The sequence below is a fragment of the Phodopus roborovskii genome, unplaced genomic scaffold (assembly GCF_943737965.1).
Source record: "Phodopus roborovskii unplaced genomic scaffold, PHOROB, whole genome shotgun sequence".
Classification (NCBI taxonomy): domain Eukaryota; kingdom Metazoa; phylum Chordata; class Mammalia; order Rodentia; family Cricetidae; genus Phodopus; species Phodopus roborovskii.
Genome location: NW_026125052.1, coordinates 3614261 through 3626281, shown reverse-complemented (window position 1 = coordinate 3626281; position 12021 = coordinate 3614261).

Genomic DNA, 12021 nt, shown 5'->3' with positions numbered 1-12021 from the left:
TGCACAAGGTGCATAAAAGGGCAAGCAGACAAAATACTCATGTACATAAATAAATCTAAAAAGAAATATTTTTAAACCATGCTAAGCTAGCAGATGATTTTTGGGTTGAGGATATGGCTCAGTGAGTAAAAAAAAAATCTTGCCATACAAATGTGAGAACTACAATTGAAATAACCAACAGCTGGATAAATGCCAGCTAGGCATGGTAGCATGCTTTTAATCCCAACCTCAGGTTGGGCATTCCAGACAGTATGGGGCTACATGACTCTCTTTCACAAATGAGACCAAACCTGAGTACTGTGTTTCCATTGGTGGCCTGGCTTGAAGTCTGAAGCCTGGTGGTGTGTGGTGTGTGTGGAAATCAGAGGGCAAACTGTAGCAATCCGCTCCTCCAGGGGATTGAACTTGGGCCATCAGGCCTGGAGGTAAGCACCTTTACCCAGTGAGTCACCTCCCCAGCCAGCTATTGCACTGTTGACCTCACAGGAGCTGGGATTACCTGCACAAGGCTGCCTGTCAGCACTTAGTCATGCAAGGGAAGGACTCATCCTGCCCCGCCACTCCCTTAGGATGTATACCCCTCAGTGGTTGATGGAGAGACACTTGCTTTAGTGATGTAGCCACAAGTAGGGGTAGGTGCTTCTTATTATAAATAAACTCACTGGGACACACACACACACACACACACACACACACACAAAAAAAAAAAACCTGGGGGCTACTAATTGGAAAGAAGAAGGAAATGATGATAATGGTGAATATGATCAAAACACATATCCATGTATCAAAATTATTATGTGTAATTCATATATTAACTACAACATTTAAAAGGAGAGGTTTTAACCCTTTCTTGGTGTCCTGTTAACTCTCACATGCCAACAGATTTCAGAACATTAAAAAGAAATAAAAGCCAGACATGGTGACAGATATCCTTCCCAGCACTCAGTTCAAGGCCAGTCTGACCTATAGAGTTCTTGGACAGCCAGGGGTACACAGAGAAACCCTGTCTGGAAAAGCAGAGAGAGAGAGAGAGAGGGAAAGAGAGAGAGAGAGAGAGAGAGAGAGAGAGAGAGAGAGGAGAGAGAGAATGAGAATTCAGGGGGGAAAGAGAGAAGGAAAAAAAAAAAAGAAAAACTCAGTTCAGCTTGGTGGTATATGCCTGTCATCTCAGCATTTGAGAGCTAGGACAGATGGCAAGTGCCACAGGTCAGCCTGGACTAGGTAGCAAGATTGCCTTAGAAAAACAAACGTAACTAAACTGTACTGTGATGTCATCTGTTAATAAAATAAAAGAGTTGATCACTGAAATTAAGAGAATAGATTCTGAGGGGAGAGTCAAGGGACTGAAGGGGAGTGGGGCAAAGTGGGAGGCAGAGATTTAAGTCTTAGAATCTGTTCAAAGGAGGCAAAGAAATTGTGGTCGGGGAAACAGAAGTGGAGGAGGCCAATGTCCTCAACCTGTGGAAAAAAAGGTGCTTATCAGTAGATCCCAAGCTGACAGGGAGTGAAGAAGGCAGCAGCTGAGAAAGGATGGTTTCCAGGAGGCAGCTGTGACTGGTGTTTGTTTCTCTCCTTGATGGGACTGATACCAAACTACAAAGGGAAGAGGGTATCGAGTGGCTCTCAAAGAAATGAGAGAACTGGAACTTTTGAAAGGGCAGCAGTGTGGTGTGTTCTGAAAGCAGAGGCTCATGAATGTGTGAAAAAAGACCTGAGGAAGGACCACACAAGCAAACCCTGGGTTGTATAGCTAAGACTAACCTGGTTATAACGCCTTCAACAAGTATTGAGGAATGCCTACCTGGCCAGGCCACTGGGTTACAGCTGTGAACCATCTCAAAGAAAACCTGCCCTTGATACTTATGGCCAGGAAAGGAATCCAGAGCTGAGGTTGTGTTTGCTTTGGCAGTGGTGCTGGATCAAACCCAGGAATCGGTGCCTCTGCGGCATTATGCCCTGTTGCCCCGGGGCGGGGGTGGGGGTGGGGGTAGGGAGTGGGGGGGGTCAGCAATAAGATTGAGGATAAAAGATAAAACAAGAGGGGACACAGACGAATCTTTATAGCAAGTTCCAAGTCCAGCCAAGGCTGCACAGGGAGACCCTGAATCAAAATATAAATGAATCAACAAACACAAGAGGATAAACTAGCTGAATCAAGTGGAGATGGGAGCCCTTTCTCTACAAGGATTTCAGCCCTTTGGTTGTGGTGAAAGTCTGTTCAAATTCCTATATCTGATCTTATAAAGCTACTGTATTTATTTGAAGCCAGAGCTTTAGTTGCCTCTTTTAGGCTCTGGCTCCAAATACAGTAGCTTTATAGGATCAGATGTAGGAATTTGAATGGGAATACACATTCTATAACAGACAGGGATAGAAGTCAAAGTTGGGGGAATCTGAAGATTAGTTATTTATGGGAGTAGGTTGAAACTGGAAGGATCAGCTGAGGAAATCTAGGCAAGTTGGAAATAAAGATCTCATTGTCAACAACCAGGATGGCTACAACACAAAGGAAATCTAGTATGCCCAAGAGTGTCAGAGAAAAGTTGATATGTCTTTCTTGGTGTGATGGTTCTTCTTCACTATCAAGCAGACTCTATTTGGAATCACCTAGGAGACACACTTCTGGGCATGTTAACTTGAGAGAAGATTCACCCTAATGTGGGTGGCACCATCCCATAGACTGGTGTCCCAGACAGAATTAAAAAGGGAAAAAGGAAGAAGCTAGTTAAGCATTCACGGTTGTGTCTCGTTGGGCACTTCCAGCCACCATGGACTGTATCTTTTCTTAAACCAAGATAAACCAACCCTTCCTTATGCCACTGCCATCAGGTATTTTATCACAGCATTGAGTTTTCCATGATTTAGGGTAAAAAGGTTCAGTGAAAGAACACCCTGGTCCTGAGACCAGAGCCAAGGAAACACACCCTGCCCATAACCAACTCATGACTTGAAATCTAACCAATCCCTGAGCATGAAAATCAACCAATCTCTGAGCTTGTCCCAGGTTCAGGACTTGAGATCCTACCAATCCTCACCCTGGAAATCTCTGTCCCAAGAAACCCCATGTAAGTTCTGTACCTGTTCAGTTTAGGGCTACCTTTTCCCACCCTGGAAGAGGCAGCCACTCTCCTAGATACCTTCCCCCCAGTAAGTCTCTTGATTGAAGTTTGTTGCAACAACATTCTTCCTGGAGCAGAGTGGAGCAAAGCTGTAGCAGCTTTTACTGGAGCATATCTGAGCTCTCACATCTCTCACCAGAGTGGATCAGAACTGCTACACTTCCTTAGGAAAACTTTCCCTTAGGGGGGCAGAGCTGTAAAGAATTCCACCAGAGCAGGACAAACTGTAACACTTTGGCTGGGGAAACCCTCCCCTGCAGGAGCAATGTTATTACACTTGGCTGGGGAAGCTGTAACACTAGAACACAGCTCCCTTTGGAGCTGTAGGTATTCTTTGGCGTCTGACTGCCAGGATACCTTTCTATCAGAGCTGTAACATTTACACATAACACCTACTTAGAGAATTTCAGCGTGCTAAGACCAAACAAGCCCATGGACTCCTGGCAAGGGAGAGATCTTCTCAAATGTTTTCATTCAAATGAAGCTTCAAAGAACAGTTACTTGATCAGGCTGGAGAGCAGGTTCAGCTGTTAAGAGCACTGCTCTTCCAGAGGACCTAGGTTCAATTCACAGCACCCACATGGTGGCTTACAACCATCCATAATTTAACTTCAGTTTCAGGGATCTGACATCATCTTCATGTATAAGCATGTATGCAGGGGAAACACACATGCACCTAAAAATAAACAAGTAAACACACACACACACACACACACACACACACACACACAGTGAGTTTGAACCTAGGGGCAGTGTGGAATTATGGAAGAATTATAAACTGGTATTCTCTGTAGATGCATCTGCATTGAAGATTATGTAGATGTCTGGCCTTGCTGACCATACACTGTGATTGTGGAGAGATAGGATGTTTGCAAGGCAAGAGGCTGACTTATCTTGGGTCATCTGAAGACCTTTAATAGTCACTTTTGTAACTGATTTCATGGTCTCTTCACTATGATATAAACTTCTCAGAAAGTGTTAAGTAGAGCAGGCCTTAGCCTAAGGCTAAGAATACAGTCATGTGACATTTGTAGGTGAGAGAGCTCTGCTTTGTGATAATGTCCCAGGCCATTGTGCACCACAAGGAAGGAGATAGACAACACTTATGGGTTCCAAAGACTTAAATCACCACATAAGCGGGTTGCTGATGGATCAGGGCTGCAGGACAAGGGCTTGAGAGCCTTGCTATTCTTGACAGTCCTGAATAGGGGCATGAGCACAAAACTGACAAATATTTGTTGGCAAGTTATTAAAATCACAGTTTTCACCAATCAGAAAATTAGGGGCTTTCTTTATGTGTTCTGCCATTGTCAATTGACACAAAATGGGAGCTTTTTCAGTCCAACCAAACAGATTTATTTGCTCTTTTTGTTGTTAGGAACAGCCACAGTGTTTTAGAGAACTACAGGGTATAGCAGATGCCTGAGGAGGTTGGCCAGCTATTGGAAAGGTCTCAGCTCCCCTAGGGCTTGGGAACCTGAACTTCTATTCACCATACATGTAAAATGGAGTCTGAAGTCAAAATGGCAACACTTAGGCCAAGGTTCTTTTGCCGGCTCCCTTCATCACCCCATGTCTTATGACTGAGGTGAATCTTCTTCTTCTAGGGGCTTGAATAAGGGATTGCATTGTGCCCTTAGAGTCATAAGCTTGACAGCACCTATGTGATCTTGAACAAAGCGTGCAATGGTGTTGATAACACAGGACAAACAGTAGAACAAGGAGCAGGAATGTTAGGGGACCTATTAAACTTGTAACAAGGGCTGTCAACCAGGGTGATCAGTTGGAAAGTGGAACTCTGTTTTCTTTCCTCCTCCCTAGTGAGGAGATTTTCTTTCACTTTTGTTAGGATCTCTCTAATAACACCTGAATGGTTGGCATAGATGTAACATGTTTCTCCCAGGGTCATGCATAACCATCCTTCCTTAACATTTCGTAGGTCCAGCCCACAGTGATTCTGCAGGATCATTTCAGCTCCTGTGTCAATTTGATTTTCTAGGAAAGAGATGGGAGAATGATGGTGAGAAATCTCTCTGTTGGTTTGTTTGCTTAGGATTCACAAGTTACAGTCCCCAGTGGTTAAGGCTGCTCCTATCAAGAGAGGGACAAGAATGGGAAGTGCTCTCCTGTTACACAATAGCCCTGTAATCCCCAAATGCATTCTCCCTGCCTCCCCTCCATAGTAGAGGATTTGAGGCATAATATGGGTCAATTCTCAGTGGAATGTCCTAGGGAGAGACGGTTTTAAGCCAAAAGCATAGGCAAACCAAGTTGATGTGGGGGCAGCCAAGAGTGTGCTCCCATTGAGCTTGCAAGGACACAGGTGCACACCAAGGAGTAGGGTGATGTTGCTAGGGGTCAAAAACAGGTTCTCAGAAAGCCCCAAAGGGACATGGGATTTTCAGACTGTAACTACTTCCAGGAAGGCTGAAAGGCTAGCCAAAGGCTGGGCAGTGGGGCATTTATCAGGAGAATCTGATTAGCTGTTCCAGGTTAAGGGACAGGGAGCAATCACATGGCCTGGACTGGTTCACATCAGCTTTCAGCAAGTCCAGAGCTCAGCAGTTTGCAGTCTGCAGGTGTCATCTATTAAATCTGCTGAGACACATGTAGACAAGGACAGAAGTTAAAAGTTAGGAGCCTAAAAGAAAATGTTATATTTGGAACCTTTACTTATCTGGAGTTCTTTTGCCCTGTGACAGGTGGATTCAAGCTTCATGGCCCTGAAGCTTACATGCATTTTCAGTTTACCTAAGGAGAGAAAAGTTCCAGATATATTAACATTTTCATTGTACTGAAATCCACATTGTATAAAATGAAACTAATAAGTGTCTTCAAAACAGCTGGAACAGATTCACACCTCGAAGACATAGCAAAAGCTATGGCTTTGGGTTGCCCTGATGAAAAGTACCGCTACATTTATACTTAGAAGACAACCAAAGGGAATTAAACTCTTGAACTTGTGACTGAATGAGCAGTCAGTGTTCTGCCAGTGTAGCCACTTAATCAGTGTTAGAACTTTAAACCCTTGAAATCTCAGTGTAACAATAACCCTTTACAGCTTGTATTTATATACAGTTGTCAGAATACAGTGAAGTTTGCAAGTCATACAGGGTATATGCCATTAATGTCTAAGACCAACAGTCCTGTCAAGCTGTACGCTTCTTTGACTTCTCAGGAAACATACAGAGACACAAAGCAGCCTGAATGCTTGCTTCATTGCCTGAGGGAGTGCATCAGTCTCTCAGGAACTAGAAGGCACACCGCCCCAGGAGACATGGAGTCTAACTTGAAAAATCTATGTATGACCCACACCTCGCAAGGAAGCTAGGCCATGGTTCTCTGCGATTTCTTTTCTCTTTCCCATTTTCTTTGCATTAGGCTTATTAGCATTTGACACTTTATATATGAACTAATTTGATTATTATTTTCTCTCCCAGCATCATTAGAAAGTGAGCCCTATGAGAAAAGGACTCCACATCAAAGAATGAATGCTTTTGGATTTTTAGTCTTTCTGTCTAATTGTTTACCAGAGACAGGAGTAGTTATTTATGTTCCCTTAGTGAAAAAGTATACCTGAAACCTGTTCTTTAATGTGAAGCTTGTGAGCAAGGTAAACCTGCTTGCCTTTTCTTAACAAGAGACCTAGTAGCTTCAACTAAACAAAGGATTGACTAAAGAACTAACAAGGTGGCTGTAGCTTTAAGGGGAGGAGCTAATTATCTGTTGCTGTCCAGCTGACAAAGCTACAGTTAGCCTAGCTGTCAATGTGATCAGACACTCTAGAAGGATTAACCAAAAGGGCAGAGACTAGTCCATGGACCATGCCCAGACAGATATCCCAGGCTCTTGTGGTCTCCATGGCAATGAGGGTAGAGGTAACAGGATAGCAGTCTTGGTTGCCAGGCCCAGAAGAGAGGCTTTTCTGTGGAGGAGGACCATGGGGAGACTGACCTCACCTTGTCTAGGCAAAGTGGGGCAATAAACTCTCCAGTGTCCAGCTTGTCCACAGTCCAGGCCCAACCCTGGACAAGCAGACGAGCCATTGGTGCAGTCTTGCCCAGTAATTAGCATCATAGTTGTCCATCACTGTGTCCATTATCTTCTTGGAGACCTTGGAGATCACTGCTAGGATCTTGGATTCCACATGTATCACCTGTTTAAATATCATAAATGCTACATTCAGCAGATCCCTGTCACTTTGAGGGCCTGAGCCAAACAACCCTGGTATATTTAGGCTATACCTTGAAAACACATAAGGAACTAAATTAAGTTTTTCTTGTGTTTGACTGTAAGTACTCAGCATGACTATTAAGTATAGCTCTGAAGATCTCAGAGGCTTAATCAACATGAACAGTTCATAAAAATATGACAATTTCTGAATTGAAGCTCTTTCAGTATCATGGTAAGACTTCTAACTTCTGAACGTAGTCCATAAAGAGATTGAGGCCTTTCCTGATCCCCACATAGTGTACCATTATAGAACATACTAGTTTCTTGAGAGCTTGTTTGGAGGTTCTAGCAGGGGAGCGCAGCTACTCGTATACCCTTGACCGAAGACCAGTCCTCCTCTATTCGGGGAAGGTTGTCTGAGCGTGCAGCTTCACAGGGAGGGACACACTTGGAGGGGTAAGGGAGGAAGGGGACACCCGCCTAGCCAGCCAGATCAGCCAAATCAACCCTGGCGATCAATGGGGTGACAGATGTCGCAGCCAGATCGCCCTCCCATCCCATACTAGTTTCTTGTATGACTCAGTTTACCAGAATAGCTACAGTTTAACAATGTTAGCAAAAACAAAGAGGTTATATACACATTCTTTAATGTTTTTGTAAGCCCTTGTGAGCTTGACTAATCCCTAAGGAGAGACATTCTTTAAGCCAATGGTTTTTAACTTTTTGTGGTGCATTGTTATGAAAACATCCGGCATGTAGGCTACTGTAAACTACTGTAAGAAGGTCTTTTGACATCAGCAGGTCTTGACCCATAGGCTGAGAAACTGCTCCAAATTCTTCACCAGACTGTTGAAGGCCATCATCTCACTACATCGTAAGATAGAAACATCCCAGTTTCTGTTGCTTGGCTGCGGCCCTAACTATAGTTCGGCCAGTGATTACACTAGTTGTTTGAGCCTTTCTAGGAGTGAGTCTTTAAGCATAGAAACCATGTTATGGGTTGACGTATTTCAGTCAACAAAAACAGTTAGTCAGAAGCAGCACTAAAAGGGTTAAGGTCAAGGTTAGCACATTTGAATATTTGCCCAGAACTATAAACATTGATGGATTAGATCTCTGTTTTAACATTACTTATGGAGCCTTCTGATTATTAAACCTGTGTTAAAGTTTTAAGTGAACCCTTTTTACATATATGACAGTAATTTATAACCCAATAATTTCTTACCTCTCTAGAGATTCTTGGTCTTCCTGTCTGCCAGTGTTTTTGACCCTGGTCATAGAGACTTTAGAAGCAAAGCCCAGCCCTGGGGAAAAAAAAAAAAGAAAAAAGAAAAAAGAATGGGCCATACCCAGTCTTAGAGCCAGCTCTTTAATGAAACAGAAGAGCATAAAACAACGTTAACATTGTTCGTACCCAAATGACATTTGAACTGCTATGACATCAGATCCAATGGCCAGAAAGCCCAAAGATAAATTCTGAGCCCAGGAGGCTGGCTGCAATAGTAACAGCTGAGCTGTCACCAAGACACACTCAACACAGTAAACTCATACATTCAAGACCAGTCAGTCACAGACATGCAGTGGCCACGTTAATGCATTCAAAACAGACAAAACTTTCCTTACTTCCTCCAGCTGTAATTTTGGGAATGGGGGGCACATACACCAGATGTCCTACCAGTGGGACCCGACATCCCACTGCTCTATCAACTGGGCCCAAGAGGCAGATGAGGCATCATCCCTGGGAAGACAGTATCTCCCCCATGTCTAAAACTTTTCTTTGAAGCCCGGAGGATGAGATCCAGGGCATAAGAAAAGTTGAGGTAGTTTGCCCCATAATCTCAAAGTATAAAACAGATACCAACACAAAAAAGCAATACTTAAAAACAAAGCTGACAGTTATAAGAAAAACAAGAAAGAGAAACCAGAAGTAGAGGTGAGAAAACAATAAAGTGTACAGATACCCAAACAACCAAGATGATGGTAAAAACACAAGACAGACAGACAACAGTGAGACCATGGACAAGATGAACAAATAAAACAGACCAGAGTTCAGCCAATAAAGACACCATCCCCTGTCTTGTGACCTGGGTCTCCCGGTCGCAGCGCAGGAACCCCCTGAATCCTGCCCTACTTGGGACACTGAACTCGTCTCATGTAACTGAAAACACCTGGGTCCACCACACCTGGAACCCTGGTGTAAGAGGGAGGCGACTCTCCTCTTCCCTGGACTCGCTCGAGGAGTTCTGCCATGTCTGGCCTCCTTACTGAGTACAAACCCTTGGCACCAAAACCTTACTGGCCTCTGGAGGACTCACAGACCCCTTCCTATGGGGCATCTGGATCCCCTTGCTCAATAGGGGCATCTTGGGGGGGGGAACCTCCGAATGTTATACCCAGTCCATTGTACACAAGGAGGAAGGAGAGACGTGGCTCTTATGGGTTCCAAAGACTTGAACAAATAACCACATAAGCAGGGTCACTGATCAATCAGGGCTGCAGGACAAGGACTCAGGAGCCTTGCTTTGCCTGACAGCCCCAAACAGGGGCAGAAGCCAGGTTTTATAAGCACAAAATCGTGAACACTTGTTTCCAGGTTACAGTTACAATTTTCGCCAGTCAGACGTCAACGATTAGGGACATTCCTGGTGTATTCCGTCATTGTCAACTGACACAAAATGGAAGATTTTCAGTCCAACCAATCTGACTCATTTGTGCTTTCTGTTGTTAGGAACAGCCGTCATGTTTTACAGAACCATTGGAAAGTTCTCCCCTAGGGCTTAGGAACATGAACTTCATTTTGCCGTACAGGTAAAATGGAGTCAGGTCAAAATGGCAGTACTTAGGCCAAGGTGCTTTTGCCTCTTCCCTTCAATAGCTCCCTACCCGATGCCCCACCTATGTAATCAGGAAATGTGCTGATGTATAACCTTTTGTTCTCTGACCATAAAGTTAATGTGGCCTTTTGGACTCGTCACTCAAAGGGATGAAGTAGTGTCCCCAGGTCACACTCAGAATAAATTGTCTACTTGTTCCTTTCAAAACATGGTTATTCTTTTACAGCAATCATACTTAGATTTTACTCACCTTTACTCATGTGTTTCGTAAAATCACCTGGCAGGATAGTTGACTTTGTCACATTCCTGTCACTAGACGTTAGATGAAACTTACAGAGGTAATTTACAAGGTCACCTGCCTCAAGATGGTGGCTTAGTTGGGACCCTCCTCCTTCTCTTCTGGAATTTTTTTTTTTTACTTTACATGGATAACTGTTTGCATGCATGTGTGGATGTGCACCACATTCGTGTCTGGTGCTTCAAAAGGAGAGAAGAGTAGATTGGACCCTTGAGATTTGAAAATTGGAGTGGCAGGCCATTGTGAGTGTTGGGAACCCAGGCACTCTGCAAGAGAAGCAAGTGCTCCGGAAGACTCATTTCTCCAGCCTCATGCTTGGATCTTCTTAACCTTCTCATCTACTGTGGCTTTTCTGATTTATCTTCAGTTCACCATTCAACGATGACAGGGTTTCAATATGATGTCTTTTTTGGGCCGGGGGGGGGGGGCAGTGGTGCATGCTTTCAGTCCAGTACTCAGGAGACAGAGGAGAGTTCCAGGCCAGCCTGGTCTACAATGCGAGTTCCAGGACAGCTAGAGCTGTTACACAGAAAAACCCTGCCTCAAAAAAAAAAAAAAAAAAAAAAAAAAAAAAAAAAACACAAAAACAAACAAGCAGAAAGGGTTATTTTGTTATTGTTGTTTGTTTGGGGGGATGGTAGGATGAGGGAGTATTTCACTCCATAGGCCTGGCTGGCCTAGTTTTGCTCTATAGCCTAGGCTACCCTTAAATTTGTAGTATTCCTCCTGCCTCCACCTCCTGAGTGGAGGGATTATAGGTGTATGCTACCATATCTGACTTGCAATACTGTCCTACAACGAGAGAACTTTCCCAATATGAGTTACAAAAGGGAATCTCCCCTTATGTCAAATGCTCTTCTCTGACACATTCTTAAAGAATGTTGACATTGCTGGAGTGAGAGAAAGTGGGTTATTATTCCCATCAGTGACTAAAAGTATTATTTGGAGGACACATGGAGAATTGAAACATCACTCTTTTTGTAAACAGATTAAAGGCCAAGCTGTGGTGGCACATGCCTTTAATCCCAGTGCTTGGGAGGCAAAGGCAGGTGGGTCTCTGTGAGTTCCAGGCCAGCCTGGCCTATGGAGCCAGTTCCAGGACAGCTAGGGCTACAAAGAGAAACCCTTAAGGAACGTCTGTGGGGCTGGAGAGATGGTTCTGTGGTTAAGAGCACCTGCTCTTCTTCTTAAGAGCCCATAGCAGACGGCTCACAATCACCTCTAACTCCAGCCCCTTCCTCTGGCCCCTGCAGGCACCCTCATATGCATGGCTCACATACACAGGTACACATACATGGCTCACATACACAGGTACACATACATGGCACACATACACAGGTACACATACATGGCACACATACACAGGTACACATACATGGCACACATACACAGGTACACATACATGGCTCACATACACATAAATAAAAATAAATCTTGAGAAGAAAAAGAAAAGAAATGAAGAGCTAATGAGATAGCTCAGTGGGCAAAGGCTCCTGCTACCAAGTCTGATGCCCTGAATTCCAACTCCAGGGCCCACAGGGCCGAAGGAGAAAAATGACTTTTACAGGTTGTCCTGTGACATCCATGTGCACAAGGT